This window comes from Galleria mellonella, unplaced genomic scaffold, assembly GCF_026898425.1.
Source record: "Galleria mellonella isolate WM207_F2 unplaced genomic scaffold, CSIRO_AGI_GalMel_v1 utg172, whole genome shotgun sequence".
NCBI classification, from domain to species: Eukaryota; Metazoa; Arthropoda; class Insecta; order Lepidoptera; family Pyralidae; genus Galleria; species Galleria mellonella.
Window position 1 is genome coordinate 4848540 of NW_026442015.1, and position 16944 is coordinate 4865483.

The following is a 16944-nucleotide window of genomic DNA, read 5'->3' on the forward strand; positions in this document are numbered from 1 at the left end:
ACCTGATGGAAATTGGTAACCGTCGCCTATAGACATGAGCAGTACCATGGACATAACAGAGTATACTGTTCCGCCCATAATACTCCCCATGCGTTGCCATTCCTGAGATCTCAGGTGTTATTTTTCTGTACCCAGTAAATTCACGCCATATCCCACACTTCAAACCGAAAAATAGCCATGCAAACACAACTGCTTTTTTTAAGGCATGGTAAATATTTCTCAATTCGTCCACACGTGTATGTTCAGCGATATATTTGACAGTGGTGAATCGATTTTGATGTGTATTTTCCAATCCATAGAGTTCACTCTCGTGTCTATGAGTTTTTAAAATGGGTTAAATATTTGGTAAATTTATTACAAATAAGAAATCAAATCTTTCCTTTTTGTTATATTCATCATTATTATCATCATATCAGCCGCCAACTGCTCACTGCTGAGCATAGGTCTCTTCCTTTGGAAGGATTTACTAGTAGTTGCCAAGCTTGGCAGGCTAATTGGGAACCGCAGTTAGAATTAAGTGATGTTTAAAGAGGGACGCTGCTGCCCATCCTTTGATGATTTAATATTTGTAATATTAGTTTAGATATACATTAACAAAAAGTATGTATGTATGTCCATCAGTTGTCTAGTATCGATAGTAGGGGGAAAAGGATTGTTAGTAATGGAGACGGAGAATCCCATTGCTAGCAATATACCCAACCAGGTCGACCTCCTCGCGGTTCCCCCTGGAAACTATCATGGATAATTCCTGATGAATTAATCATGATGGGCTAACTGGCCTGTTTTCATTCTCATCGATCACCCTTCACTGGTGCTCCGCCAGCGTATCCCGTTAGCGCAGGCGGGGCTACATAAAATTTTCACCCATCAAAAAAAAAGTATCGATAGTAGATATAAGTCTTTAGTTTTACACTAGATGGCGCCGTGTAATATGTATTATATAGTGGTATTTATTTATTTATATACATGAATAAAGTTGGCGTTTAGCACTAAGCTAGTATAAAATATGCGCCCAATTTAATATACCTTAAATTAATAAATGAATTATATTTGCATGCCTACAATTTTAAGATATTTGAATAGATGCCAAAAATACTGTCACGTGGCTTTTATCTATATATTAATATGTGAAGCAAAAACTTTGTAACCCTTTTCACGAAAATTGCGCGGACGGAGGAGTATGAAATTTGACATACTTATGTAAAATGCTACGTTTTTTTTTTTAATTATGCATAAACACTATATTATATCAACAAAAAAAAAAATACACACACTACCATGTATTTGAGGGGGGAAAAGGATTGTTAGCAATGGAGTTTGACAGCCCCATTGCTAGTAATATACCTTATTAGGTCGACCTCCACGTGGTTTCCCCTGGAAACCATCGTGAACAATTCTTGTTGAATTCGTCACGAGGGGCTAACTGACCTGCTTCATACTCAGCTATCATCCTTCACTGGTGCCCCATCAGCGTATCCCGATAGGCAGGCGGGGTTACCATTCCATTATCATCCATTAAAAAAAATTCTCAGATGAATAATTTATCCGTAATCTATGTCAATCATCATCTTTCACTGGTGCCCCGCCGGTGTATACCGATAGCGCGGGTGGGATTACCATTCCATTATCATCCATTTAAAAAAAAAACCATGTATTTGACACACGCACTGTCTGTGGTTAAATTGAGAATAGATTAATATTGTCTTTAATATTATTTGTCTATAGTCTTACTGTACGAGTAAGTACTGTCACGCCATCTGTGAAGTTACCTCTTAACGAAACCCCGTCGGCAAGCCCGCTTCCGTTGAAGAGCATCGTAATCAAGTTTTCTCGAAACTCGGCAAGAATATCTCAGAACAGTTTATGGGGATGATGCTGTGAAGGAACCAACCGTCCACAAGTGGCTAAAAAGATTCAGAGAGGGCCGAGACAATGTTGATTGTTTTTTTCGATGTTCGGGGGATTGTCCATCAAGAATTCGTCCCTCCAGGCCAGACAGTTGATGGAAAATTCTACGTCGATGTGCTCAGACGCCTCAAAGCTCGTGTGGCACGAGTTCGTCCAGAATTGGCGCGAAGGGGCGTTGGATTCTTCACCACGAAATGCCCCTGCCCACACCTCTCTTGTTGTCCGTGAGTTTTTGAGTAAAAATTCCATTACGGTGACCGAACACCCCCCCTATTCGCCGGATTTCGTGTGACTTCTTCTTGTTCCCAAAAACCAAATTGGTACTTCGGGGGCGGCATTTGGGGGACATAAATGAGATAAAAAAAGCTACGACGGGGCAGCTGAGAAACCTACAACCAGAGGACTTTCAAGGAGCCTTCTCACAGTGGAAACGGCGTTGGCACAAGTGCATTATGTCACAGGGGGAGTACTTTGAAGGGGATAAAATTGATTTACCTGAATAATTGTAAAATAAAATTTTTAAAAAACTTTTATACGTACTTTCCGGACAAACCTCGTATGTAACATAACTATAATAATATGATTTATTACAATATATATTATGGTCGAATTTCGACCACAGAGCGATTAACTTAGTCATGTTAAATGTTTGTCTAATGCAAATAAATAGGTATTTCATTTCTTAACCAAATCTGTCGTATTCACCGTAGGTCGGTACCTACTGTTATGCAACTGTATGTAACAAACTGTCTCCGCTGCGATAACTCGGAAACTAACGACAGAGTCAACATTATGAAACTGTTAAGAGCGTACCATACTTTAGTTTACCTAAACGTGGCAACGTCGCAATTATCTGTCAATTTTCAAAAACAATTTAGCCGCTGCAGCGCTGACTTATGCGGGTTAAAGACTTTTTAATAAAACTTGGTTTAAATGAAAGATTAGCTAGCTACTATGGTTGCTTCTCTCAGATAACCGCTTAAAGAGGTATAAACTTTATAAAACTTTACTTTTAACCCTTCTTTGCATGATTTTTTTATTATTATAGCTATTTACAAAATAAGATGTGATATGATCTCCCCTTTTGAGGAGAGGAGATGGTAACTAACCCCCGGCAGAAGCACAGCCGGCCGGGTTCAGGGCCCCAGGGAAAGAAACCAGCGTACAGTGCGGGCAAAATCTAAGAGCACCGCTTTCTGTATTTTTCCCGGGAGTGAGCCGCCTCGGAATCGCCAATTACTATTTTTGTTTTTATTGGTGAAATAAATCAAGGGGATATAATTAATCTTCAAAATTAAAGGAAAAATGGTTAAAAAAATAAATTTTATAGCTATGTTTTTTTTCTGCAATGGACATTAAAAAGGTATCCAGACACGATCAATATAAATTGAACTTGGTCTTTTACCATATTATTTATACATATAAATATTTAGACATTCAATGTTATGATGGAAATTTCCACCATTATGCAAAGAAGGGTTAAGTTTTAACTTTAAACTTTAGAGCTTTTCTTTTAATGAGTGATAATGGAATAGTAATCCTGTCTATGGTATCGGTATATATTGGCGAGGTACCAGTGAATGATGATAAGCCAGGATAAAAGCAGGTCAGTTAGCTCGCTCAACCCATTATGACGAATTTCACAAGAATTAACCACGATGGTTTTAAGAGGAGATTCCAGCGGGAACCGCATGGTGATCAACCTGATAGGGTATATTGCTGGCAAAGAGGGTATTTTTTAATGGGTGATAATGAAATGGTAACCCCACCTGCGCCATCGGAATACTCTGGCAGGGCACCAGTGAGGAATGATAGGTGAGGATCAAAAGGCAAGTCAATTAGCCCATCGTGACGAATTCAACGATAAATTATTCACGATGGTTTCCTGGGGGAACTTTTTTTTTATACAACTCAGAATTATATTATTATTATATATTATTTTAAAGCAAAAAAGCTGACGGCCCACCTGATGGAAAGTGGTAACCGTCGCATATAGACATGATCAGTACCATGTACATAACAGAGTATACTGTTTCGCCCATGATACCCCTCATACGTTGCCATTCCTGAGGACTCAGGTGTTATTCCTCTGTACCCAGTAAATTCACGCCATATCCCACCCTTCAAACCGAAACACAGCCATGCAAACACAATTGCTTCACGGTTGAAACACGAATGGGACAGTGGTACCCAAGCAATCGTCTTTTGTACAAAGTCTCCCTCTGGTAAATTGCATGGAACTGCGTGGAGGTCGACCTGATAGTATATAATGTTATCAATGGGGACTAATCTCCCCATTGATATTAATCCTTTCCCCCATATTGTCACAATTGAAGTCAGTTATTTTTCGTAGGTTACAATTTTTAATTATCATTGTTTCTCATTGAATATTTATAAAGTGCATAGCAAGCAAACTCACTTAATGCGATAACTTTTTTGCATCCATCTATGGAGACAGTTTATTTTAATTTTAGATTTTTTAATGAAATTTTAAAAGGCAAACAATCTATATAAGCTGACGGTTCACCTGATGGAAAGTTGTAATCGTCATCTATAAATATACTTAAAATCTAGAATTTATAAAATTGCACAGAATGCACTGTGATTTCATTATGCATTTATGTGTTGTTATTTCTTTGAATGTTTATTTTTTTTTTTTTTAACAATAAAATTTTTACAAATGGCGAGATTAATGCCGTATGGTATTCTCTACCAACTAACCATTATTTGGTAAAAACAAAAAGCTTTTGAAGGAGAAAAATACATTAAACAAAAAAAAATACCCATTAATATAAATTGACATAATAATAAACATCGTGGCTATGGTGTCGTTATTTAGTTTTTAATTACTCGTACTTCAAAGTCACGAGTGTAAAGCGTAGTAAATAAAGCTACATTTTCCATCGTAAATATATGTATAAAAAGTTTGTATACTATGTAGTAAATATCGGAACCGGCTTTTAGAATTCTCTTTGCATTTGATAGGATTTACTCCGTTATTGGATTCTTTTTATACCTGCGATGATTGAAGCTGCTGTTTTGCCACGTGAGTGTTGAGCCCACGTTCTAAATTCAAATATTTTCAAACTAAGAAGATATCCATTTTATATATATGTGTGTGTAATTTTTTTTAAATGTTAATGGTTCAGTTGCTACAATTTCAAGCCAGTGTCGACGAATTGCTTTTTTACAACTAATAAAATAAAATACAATTTTAATACATAAATGATTTAATACATCATTATCATACCAGCTGTTAATAGGGCACTGTTAAACATACATATGTCTCCCTTATAGACTGTTTTAAAGAACGGGCCCGAGCCACCTGCATCCATTGACTCCTTGCAATGCATTTGAGGTCGTCGTCGCTCCATCTAGTGGAGGGTTATCTTACACTGAGTTTGCCAAGGGATCGCTACTCAAGAACCTTTCTTTCCCATCGGTTGTCGGTCCTTCGAGTTATGTAACCAGCCCATTGCTATTTTAACTTGCTTATTTTTCAAGTTATTTACGAGTTGGTCACTCTGGTCCTTCTGCGGATATCCTTATTTTGGAAGTCCTTATCCCATAAGGAAACTCCAACCATAGCCATATATTCCGTAGCTCGCTGAGTAACTTGAAGCTTCTGCGTACAGTCGACGAATATATACTTGTTTGAAATTACAGGATAAATAGGAAGTGAGGTATTTGTAAACAAGTATGCGTGCGTTGAGTCACGGAAAATTATATAAATGGTTATTAGTTTTAATTAAAAAAAATATATTATAATCTTTGAAAATTAAGGCTGCAATATTAATATATAATAAGTATTTTAAACATAAGATTCAATTAATCCAAATAATATTTGATTAGTAAAACATATCAAAGATTTATAATTCTATATTGTAAAATTTAATATAATATAATAAGTACCTATCTACAACAGATTGACATTGTTATCTCACCTTCAATGGGCACCAAATTAGATTCAAATCATCACTGTTAAACTGACAGTCATTAATAGAGGTTAGATCATTAAACATATCATAATATGTACTTAATTAATAAAAAAAAAAACAAACTAACTTTAAGTGAAGTGAAACGATGACTAAATGTGGTGATTTTGTTTATTATTGCTGACAGTTATTGTTGTTTTTTATTTCTGTGATAATTCTGTTTATTGAATTAAATTTTAAGAGACTTGTAATTTCTTGGAGAGTCCAAAGGTACCTCGTCCTAAATAGGAGACCATTCTCCATATAAACAACTAATATTAGTGCCAAAAAGCGATATCTATTAAAACAAGATGTTAAATTCAGTATGCACGCCGTTGTCGCGTCAAGCGGTCGTTTATTCTGTATCGTTGTGTAATCTGGAATTTTGGTTTGGTGTATTCCTCATTCTAATTGCCTGTGAATTGGACTTGCTCTACTTTCATATTTGGAATCGTATCCATTTTGAAATGTTTTAAAAACACGGACACGTTCGAATTTAAAATTGTACCATTAACTATTAACACTGAAGTGTTTTGAAAATAGAACGCGCTCGCTGCCAACTCGCGTGGAAACCGCGTTTTTTAGGTAACATTGTAAACAGAAAACATCTGATTTCATTTATCGGTAATTGATTTTAATAATATTATAACAAGTGCTATAGTGAACAATACAGTGGACAGTGACATAAATCAATATTCAATTAAAAAAACCAATCAAGTGTTATTATGCAGTTAACGTTTTTATAAAAAATATGACATTATAACTTTATGCCTTCTTTTTATATAATAATTGTTTATGGTTACAATGGTGTATTGTGCGCGTGCGAATAAAAAGTTTTTGTTGGACACTATCTGCTAATTTGAATATTACATGTGAGTATTTAATACAGAATCATTTACTTTACCTATAATATGCATCTCAGCGTTTATTTAAAAAAGATGTTAATTTAAAATCGTGTTTTGTCTGATGTGACTTTTATTAATGGGTGAAAATAGGATGGTAACTGTCTGCGCTATCGGCTATATACTGGCGGGGCACCAGTGAGAGATGATAGGTGAAAATGAAAGCAAGTCAGCTAGTCCATCGTGACGAATTCGTAAATAATTAACCACGTTGATCTTCAAGGGGAACCGCGTGGAGGTCGACCTGACAGGATACATTGCTAGTAATGGGGCCATTAGATCTCTTTTCCCCCTGCCGGGATATATTGCTAGTAATAAAGTTATTATTCCCCATTGCTAACAATCCCTTTCTCCAGGTCTGAAGAGATATGGCATGAAGTAACAGGATGCAGGATATGACGTCATAGTCCTTAGGAATTGCGTCGTATAAGGGTGTGTTCGTCCTATAAGCGAGTTAGTATTTACTATAAGATAGGCAGTCTGTTTTGTTTACTTCCAGTTACCTACATAAAAAAGTTACCAAACTACGATTTTGATATGAAAGTTATTTTGTTTGTTATCTTTTGATGCCTTAACGGCTTATCATGAAATATGGTAGATATGTTACTGTAAAAATCCAAATTAGAGTAAATTTAGTATTTTCCAGTGAAACCTAATATTTACTAGCTGTTAATGGTGAAAATCCGAAATATTCTATGATTACATTTACTGTAGACTCTAGAGACATGGTAAATTAAAAAAATAGACATAATATTTGTGTAGAAATGTTTAATGCGTGTACACATAGTTGTGAAGGGTTTTTTTTTTGATGGGTGAAAATGGTATGATAACCCCACCCGCGCTAACGGGATACGCTGGCGAAGCACCAGTGAAGGGTGATAGATGAGAATGAAAACAGGTCAGTTAGCCCATCATTTTTTTTTTTACAACACAGGGGGCAAACCATCTGATGATGAATTCATCAACGGCATTGCAGGTGTGCTGCCGGCCTTTTAAAAAGGAATATGCTCTTTTCATGAAATACTGCTGCTGTAAGTTGATTCCAAAGAGTGGTTGTGCGTGGGAGAAAGTGTCTTGAAAAACGCACGGTGGAGGACCGCCACTCGTCCAGATGGTTGGGATGAAATTTTAGTTTATGGCGGGTTGTACGATGGTGAAAATCTGCAGCAGGTATCAATCCGAACAATTCTTCAGAGCACTCCCCATAATAAATTCGGTAGAAGATGCACAGAGATGCAACATCTCTACGCAGTTTCAGTGGGTCGAGCCGGATGGTAAAACGCCGATCGTCAACAATTCGAGCTGCCCGACTTTGAATGCGGTCTAACGGAAAACTGTGGCGCTCCTGCCCACAGGTGAGAAAAAAAGATTTTTTTTTCTGGCGTGAAATACCGTCTCACATTGAGCACCCCCAACTTTTTGCTATCTTAGCTTTTTCCTCCAGATGGCAAAACTGGACGTCGCTAGATATATCGACGCCAAGAATCCTCAGACTCGACTTATTATCGAAACCTGAAAGTGAGGAGATACGACAAACGGTGTCTTTTTTTGAACGCGCAACTTGTGTCTCATTACTTCACCCCAGATATTTTATCAGTAGTTTCGACAGAAAGTCTGTTACAGCTCATCGGTATGTGCCCGCGAGATTTTTGATGCGGTGTATAATGCAACTGTCGTTCGCATAACAATGAATATAATCTGTATATCATTGATATGTAGAAGAAACAGTGTCGGCGATAGTACACAGCCTTGCGGGACACCAGCATTCACAGGTTTTAAGTCAGAGCATGCTCCGTCGACTACGACCTTAATGCTACGTTCCTTAAGAAAGCTGGCGACCCAACTGCACAATCTCGCAGGCAACCCAAACGAAGGTAGTTTTGAGCGGTAGACACCGATCAAAGGCTTTCGCAATATCCAGACTAACAGCTAAGGCCTCTCCCGTCTCGATTGCCACCGCCCATCGGTGTGTTCATGAATTAACCATGAAAAACCCTATTATAAAACGTACTAACAATCCCTTTCCCCCAGTTGTGAAGGATTAGGTTTGGTGAAAATCCGAAAAAAATATTTTTTTTATAAAATCCTTACATTTACCACATACCAACATTTACTTGTGTTGGTAAATGCTAAGATTTACTAGTTAAATCTTACATTTACTAATGTCTCATTACATTGATATTCTACAGTAACTGAAATACATTTACTTCCTGATGCATAAAACCTATAATTAACTTATTATTAAGGCCGGCAGCACACCTGCAATGCCGTTGGTGTTGCGGGTGATCATAGGCGGCGGTAGACACTTACCAGGTGAGCCGCACGCCCGTTTGCACCCTGTGTTGTAAAAAAAACCTATTATAAAACGTCCTACTGTTTTAATTGAAATAGTTTTTGTCTCTGTCTTTCAAACTGAGAAATTAGTGCAAAAGAAAAAGACAGTACATCCATAGCTAAATTAGGTTTATAAGAGCTTGGCGTTTTTATGAATAAGGGGGTTTATATTTTGGGACGGAGGTGGATATAGGCAATATATATGTATTTATTTATTTATATGCTTTTGTATCATCGTCATCAAATCAGCCTTTTACAGTCCTTTACAACATAAACCTCCCACTTGGGGGGTTTTACCAGTAGCTGCCATACTTGGCAGGCGGATTTGCAACCGCAATTTTTTTAATAGGTAATAATGAAATGGTAACCCCGCCTGCGCTATCGGTATACGCTGGCGGGGCACCGGTGAGGGATGATAGGTGAGGATGAAAAGGCAGGTCAGTTAGCTCATCGTGATGTATTCCACTAGAATCAACCATGACGGATTCCAGGGGGAACCGCGTGGAGGTCGACCTGATAGGATATACTGCTAGGAATCGGTCAGTTGGACCCCGTTACTAACAATACTTTTTCCCCCTGCAACCGCAGTTAAGCTGAGATGTTTTAAGAGGGATGCTTCTGCTGTCCATTCCTCGCCCTCCCTCAGTTGGCTTTTACGACTTCCGCGGGATAGGAAGGGATGGCCTATTTTATGCCGAGACCTACACGGAACATGCTTTTGTATAATCATTTATAACATTGTTTGATACAATATTAATAAATACTCCGGTTGGTGCAGTAATAGTCTTTAATATATTTAAAAGTTTTAGATTTACTTTAAAATAGATATATTATCATAAGATTTACAGCATAACAATAAGACAGTCTTGTAGTAGTCAAGTGTAGTGTCACACAGAGTGTGTCTCCACCGAGCGATTAATATACAATTTGCAGGGTAGTATGGTGACCGTTCCGTTGTAATAATTTACACGGCCTACCCACTACGTTTACGCCGGTCCGCCATTGTCTAGGCATGTATTAGTGTTAACAACTTATAAGGGATTTATAACAATAATGTACCCAGACAGACTTATCCCTTAAAGGGATTTTTTCCAGTCAACCGTGAAAATCCGAAAGGAGAAAGTATATATTTATTGTATTGAGCAATCAATATTAATATATCACTTGGACGAAGTCACAGATAATGGATAGTAAATTATAAATATGAATGCGAGCTTGTTTCTTATCATTTATATATTTTATATTTTCTCGTTTGCGTCTTAACATCTCAAACAGTTGTTATGGGGGGAAAGGATTGTTAGTAATGGGGAGGTTAATCCCCATTGGTATTAATAGACCTTATCGGGGGGGAAAGGGATTGTTAGTAATGGAGACTAAGGATCCCATTGCTAGCAATATACCCAACCAGGTCGACCTCCTCGCGGTTCCCCCTGGAAACTATCATGGTTAATTTCTGATGAATGCATCATGTTGGGCTAACTGGCCTGTTTTCATTCTCATCAATCACCCTTCACTGGTACTCCGCCAGCATATCCCGTTAGCGCAGGCGGGGTTATCATTCCATTTTCACCCATAAGACCTTATCAGGTAGACCTCCACGCGGTTTCCTCTGGAAACCATCGTGCTGAATTCCAAGTGTATTCATGACGATGGACTAACTGACCTGCCTTTTTGTCTTCACCAATCCTCCCTCACTGGTACCTGCTGCGCTATCGGTATACGCTGATGAGGTTACAACTCCATTATCATCCATTAAAAGATTTTTTATAAAATTTGTTATATACCTTTATATACCTATTATTCAATATACTACGGCCATGCGGACGAAATAGTGGACAAAACATAGTTTATAATCATCTGTCATTATGACAGATTGCTGCTTGCTGTGCTATCACCATTCGTTGGATAAACATAGGATGTTGTGATGATTAATTTGACAGTTGTGTTAGTAAGCTGATTAGAGCGCGTGTTTATTGTTTAGTTACCGTATCTAAGTAGAAGAGAACAGAATAGAAAATATTTATTGCCTACAAAATAGAAAAGGAGGAAACAGTATAGAGTATGTATGGTATGTATGTATGTATGTATGTATGTATGTATGTATGTATGTATGTATGTATATATATATATATATATATATATATATATATATATATATATATATATATATATATATATATATATATATATATGTTGATCCACCGATCTCCGTCCCTTAACGGTGGTCGAAGTGCGGTGGCCTAAGCGGAAGTCCGAGCCAATCTGGCGCCCTTAGGCGCACGCTGTAGTCCATAAGAGTCGACACCTCTGGCGCTCCCCTCTCGCGGGCTTGGAGTGCCATCTGCACTCGCCCCTGCATACGTGTTCGGTAAAGCTGTAAAGGCCATCCACGGCCAACAGCAAACACGGTCAGAAAAATGTGTCGTTTTTTAGTAAACTACTATTAAATAAAGTAGTATTTAATTAGTTATTTGCCGTGTGACCCCGGCATAGAATATACCACTTTTTCTTTCTCGTGGATAACGTAAAAGGCTTTAAAGGAAGGCATTGTTAGTAATGCGGACTACCAATCCCATTGCTAGTAATATATTCTAATAATATATCCAGAGGGAGACTTTGTACAAAAGTCGATTGCTGGGGTACCTCTGTCCCATTCGTGTTTCAATAGTGAAGCAGTTGTGTTTACATGGCTGTGTTTCGGTTTGAAGGGTGGGATATGGCGTGTATTTACTGGGTACGGAGGAATAACACCTGAGTCCTCAGGAATGGCAACGCATGGGGGGTATCATGGGCGAAACAATATACTCTGTTATGTCCATGGTGCTGCTCATGTCTATAGGCGACGGTTACCACTTTCCATCAGGTGGGCCGTCAGCTTGTTTGTCAACCTACGTTGTTAAAAAAAATTCTACCAAGTCGACTTCCACGTAGTCCCCCTGGAAAGCATCGTGTTAAATTCCAGGTATATTCGTCACGATGGGTTAATTGACCTGCCTTAACATCTTTACCTATTATCCCTCACTGGTGCCCCGCCAGCGTATACCGTTAGCGTAGGCGGGTTATTGTTCCATTATCGTCCATTAAAAAAAACGTGAGAGACTAAGGGAACTTAATGATCGAAAGATGGGTGGCATCGTCCCTCCCTAAAACATCTCCAAAGCCTAACTGCGGTTGCCAACCAGCCTACCAAGCGTGGCAACTACGAGCAACCCCCCCTTCCCCCCTTATGGAAGAGGCCAATGTTCAGCAGTGTACAGGTAACGGCCGATATCATGATACGATGATTTAATTAATTAATCTCGTAATTCTCGTTGCCCAGTCGCTCTTGTTGGGATGCGATCACGAGCAATTATCTTTTATGCTGCATAACCTGTGGTCTACACGGGTTATCAGATGAAGTATAAAATAAACAAGTGCTTACTCTTATGGTATCAGTGATACTGAAACTGTACCAATAAATATATATTACAGAACTATTTCTAGTTATTCGAGTAGAATTATATTGTTTAAATCTCTCTCTCTCTTTTTTTTGCGTGATAGAATCCGAAATGAGGATGCCTGTAACGTTAGCGGTGTCACGTGCATGTTGCTGACCTTGAAGACTCATTAATATATCCTTTTTGAAGAACCCCATTTATTTATTAGTGATAATAACAAACTTTAAAAATTGTATGAAGTAATTAAAAACATTTACTCTGTAATAAGATAGCTACTTTTTAAATCATAAGCACGTTTCAATTAACATGGGTCAACGTGATAGTAACATTTATTTATTGTGAGAAAATGAACAAAATTGATTTAAGATAAAATTAACAGAGAAAACTCGTAATGTAGATACAAAAACACAGACATATTGAGAAGCTCCTTCTTTTCGAAGTAGGCGAAAAAACTACACATGTCATTAATCTATATTTATGACTAGCGGCCGGTCCCGGCTTCGCACGGGTGGACATTTTTACAACATTTTTAATTTTATTTTTCTAAAATAAACGTAGCCTAACTTACTCCTTATTACATCAGCTACCTGCCAATAAAAGTCCTGTCAAAATTGGTCCAGCCATTTCAGAGATTAGCCGGAACAAACAGACAGTAAGACAGACAGACAAAAATTAAAAAAAAATCTCTTTTGTTGTATGTATTGTATATATATTCATATATAATTTATGTAGTAAAAAACGGTTATTTCAATATTACAAACAGACACTCCAATTTTATTTATACGTATAAATTACAATAATATCATAATCTCTTTCTCTATTCTATTGAAAAATAAAAAAAAAAGTTTTCTATTTTTTTATTTCTTTTCGAGATCGAACCAGAGATCTTGCTTAGGGAAATAATTATAGGGGCGTTGGCCACACCGCATACACTGTATTCGTATTTCTTCGAGACTGATTTGGACGTGATCCAATATAGTTTTAGGAATGAATTTCCTTTCTTCAGCGGACAAGGTCGATGTGAGAGCGACGTAATAAAACGCCACCTGCCGTTTTAAATAGGAAATCTGTACGACGTTAATTATGGTTTTTTTTCCGTAAACAATTCCGATTTCAATTGTAAACATACATATAATATAAACCTATATATTTTATATTTGCGCCCTTTATTTATAACAACTAAAACCTTCAACAAATTTATTTTAACTACTAGCGGCCCGTCCCAGCGTCGCACGGGGGGACATTTTTACAACATTTTAAAAAGTGGCCATTAAGGCTGCACACGCGACGGAAGCTTAAAAATGGAGTAACTTCTTCCGTTTTCCCAACATTTTCCTTAACTGCTCTGCTCCTATTGATCGTAGCGTGATGGAAAGTATACTATAACCTGCCCAGGATTATGAATAATAATTGTACCAAGTTTCGTTAAAATCCATCGAGTAGTTTTTGTTTCTATAACGAACGTACAGACGGACTGATAGACAGACAAAAATTTTACTGATTGCATTTTTGGCATCAGTATCGATCACTAATCATCTCCTGATAGTTATTTTGGAAATATATTTCATGTGAAGAATTGATCTCTCTACAGATTTATTATAAGTATAGATTACAATAAACCGTTTTGGTATTTTCTTTCAAATTGTCGTAAATGTCGTAAGAGGTGACTAAAGAAACTTAATAGTAGAGGGATATGCAGCAGCGTATCTCTTAAAATATCTCTAAAAGCCTAACCGCGATTGCCAACCCGCTTGCCAAACATGGCAACTCTTTCTTATATTCAGCAGTGGTTAGTTAACAGCTAAAATGATGATGCTGATATGGAGGAAGTACGTTTTAAAAATAAGGAACAGTAATTGAAAATTAATAACGAAAAAAAATCATATATTTGAAAAAAAAAACATTTTTATTACAAATTTATTATATTGCATTCATAGGAAGTTTTCTATATACTTTATAATATATAATAATAATATAAATGTATTCATAAACAAGAACAAGCTCTGTTTAGTTCAAAGGGACTCTTAGTAATGGAGACGGAGAATCCTATTGCTAGCAATATACCCAACCAGGTCGATCTCCTCGCGGTTCTCCCTGGATACTATCATGGTTAATTCCTGATGAATTCATCATGATGGGCTAACTGGCCTGTTTTCATTCTCATCTATCACCCTTCACTGGTGCTCCGCCAGCGTATCCCGTTAGCGCAGGCGGGATTACCATACCATTTTCACCCATCAAAAAAAAAGTTCTGCTTAGTTTGGCAGTAGATGCCGTTGTGAGTGATTTTTTTTTAATGGGTGATAATGAAATGGTAACCCCGACACGCCACCGGCACACACCGGCGCGGCACCAGTGAAGGATGGTAGGTGAGGATGAAGCAGGTCAATTAGCCCATCGTGACGAATTCAACGAGAATTGTTCACTATGGTTTCCAGGGGGAACCACGTGGTGGTTGGATAGAGCATATTGCTTGCTAGCAATGGGGCTGTCAAACTCCGCTGCTAACAATCCCTTTCCCCCCCGCTGTGTGTGATGTACAGTGGAAGGGTAAATGCAAACGGTGTATTCACCCTATTTATAAATAATTTTGCCCACGTGGATTGGTATATATGCGGGGAAAAGGATTGTTAATAATGGGTTCTAATAGCCCCATTGCTAGCAATATACTCTATTAGGTTCACCTCCACGTATTTCCCCCAGGAAACCATCGTGATTAATTCTTCTTGAATCCTTTACTGTGGGCCGACTGACCTGCCTTCGACCTCACCAATCATCTATCACTGTTGCCCCGCCAGCGTATACCGATAAGGCAGGCAGGGTTACCATTTTATCATCCATGAAAAAAACATTGTTATATATTATTCTATATATTAGGATACTTACCTATTTGTACTTACCCGTTCACCAAATTCCATTTAAATCCAATGTTTATTTTTTAATTCTAATGCTTCATGATCGGGGGGAAGGGATTGTTAATGCTGCGGACTACTAGTCCCATTGATAGCAATGCACCTCGTTGGGTCGACCTCCACTTGGTCCCCCCTGGAAACCATCATGCTAAATTCCGGGTGGATTCATCACGATGGGCTAACTGACCTGCTATTTCATTCTATTTCACTTATCATCCCTCACTGGTGCCCCGCCAGCGTATACCATTAGCGCAGGCGGGGTTACCATTTCATTATCATCCATTAAAAAAAAATGCTTCATCGTCGTGTCAGCCATTACCCTCCCCCATTTTAATGCTCGTTACCTCACAATACCATAAGTTCTAAACGGAATTGAAAAATTCTTTTTAAGAACATACCTACAGGTCGGTGTCACAGAAATTTTATCAAAATGGGTTCACTAATTAATTATTTAATCAAAATAACTGGTTTTAACACAATTAAAACCGGTTTTGTTTTGTGGGACACAATCTTAATTATATCGTATTAGTAAAATAAGTGTTAAGTTATTTAACTGTGGAATTTTACAGCGTGTTTAGTACTTTATATGAATTAATGATTTTTCTTTAATAAATATGTGATTTTATTACTTTGTTAACTTTACTTTGTTACTTTGTTGTTACTTTGTTACAGTTTATTAATTATAATATATTAAGATGTATTTGTATGTATGTATGTAAGCAGTCTGGTTCCAGCATAGAATAGGCCACCCGTTCCTTTCCCGTGAGTGTCGTAAGAGGCAATTAAGGGAGAGCGAGTGATGGGCAGGAGCGTCCCTCATAAAATATCTCTAAAGCCTAACTACAGTTGCCAATCTGGCTGCCAAGCGTGGTAACTACTGGCAAAACCTCCGTGAGGGAGGCTTATGTTCAGCAGTGGACAGTTTTAGTACATACATAGATATCCGTCACGCCTGTCTCCCATTAGGGTAGGCAGAAACAATGGAACACCAAATGCTTCGATTCAAACAAACCTCTTTCGCTTCTTCCACATTCATCAATCTTTTCATACACGCTCGCCGGTTACGGGTACTTTTAATTTGGCCCTTCTTCAGCACGTCGCCTATTTGGTCAACATACGTCCGTCTACGGCGGCTCCTACTGACATCTCCATTCATTCAGTTTTAGGAGTTTTTCTTATATATCTTTCATGTACATGGAAGCGATAGCAACCAGTTACGATTTTATTATATGTATTGATTGATTAAAAGGAATAATATTAATTAATTTAATTTAAATAGAAATAACATTAGATCTTAAATCTCTGAACACAGTGTTTACTGTGTAATCATCCGGCGAAACTGCAGCTAGTTGTAGGCAAATAGGTTTAATATACAGAGATATGTAAAGATATAGCCTCGTGTTGAACTTGTATGAATGTATGACATAAACGCATCACTAGGCCGGCTAGCACCTTGATATTGTGGCAGGTACCTGTT

General features: G+C 37.7%; 1 protein-coding gene across 3 annotated transcripts in view; it reads left to right on the forward strand.

The window, feature by feature from the left end:
• The window catches only part of LOC113510198 (TBC1 domain family member 4), a 56666-nt gene that overhangs the window by 9462 nt on the left and 30260 nt on the right, over window positions 1-16944 (forward strand). The window contains exon 1 of one of the 3 annotated variants that reach the window (XM_052893052.1): window positions 6176-6754. The exons of 1 other annotated variant lie outside the window; for it this stretch is intronic. The gene's annotated coding sequence lies outside the window, so the exon portion shown is untranslated. Of the gene's footprint in view, window positions 1-6175; window positions 6755-16944 lie in introns of those variants that run through there. One more of the 3 variants, XM_052893053.1, reaches the window with a different exon arrangement.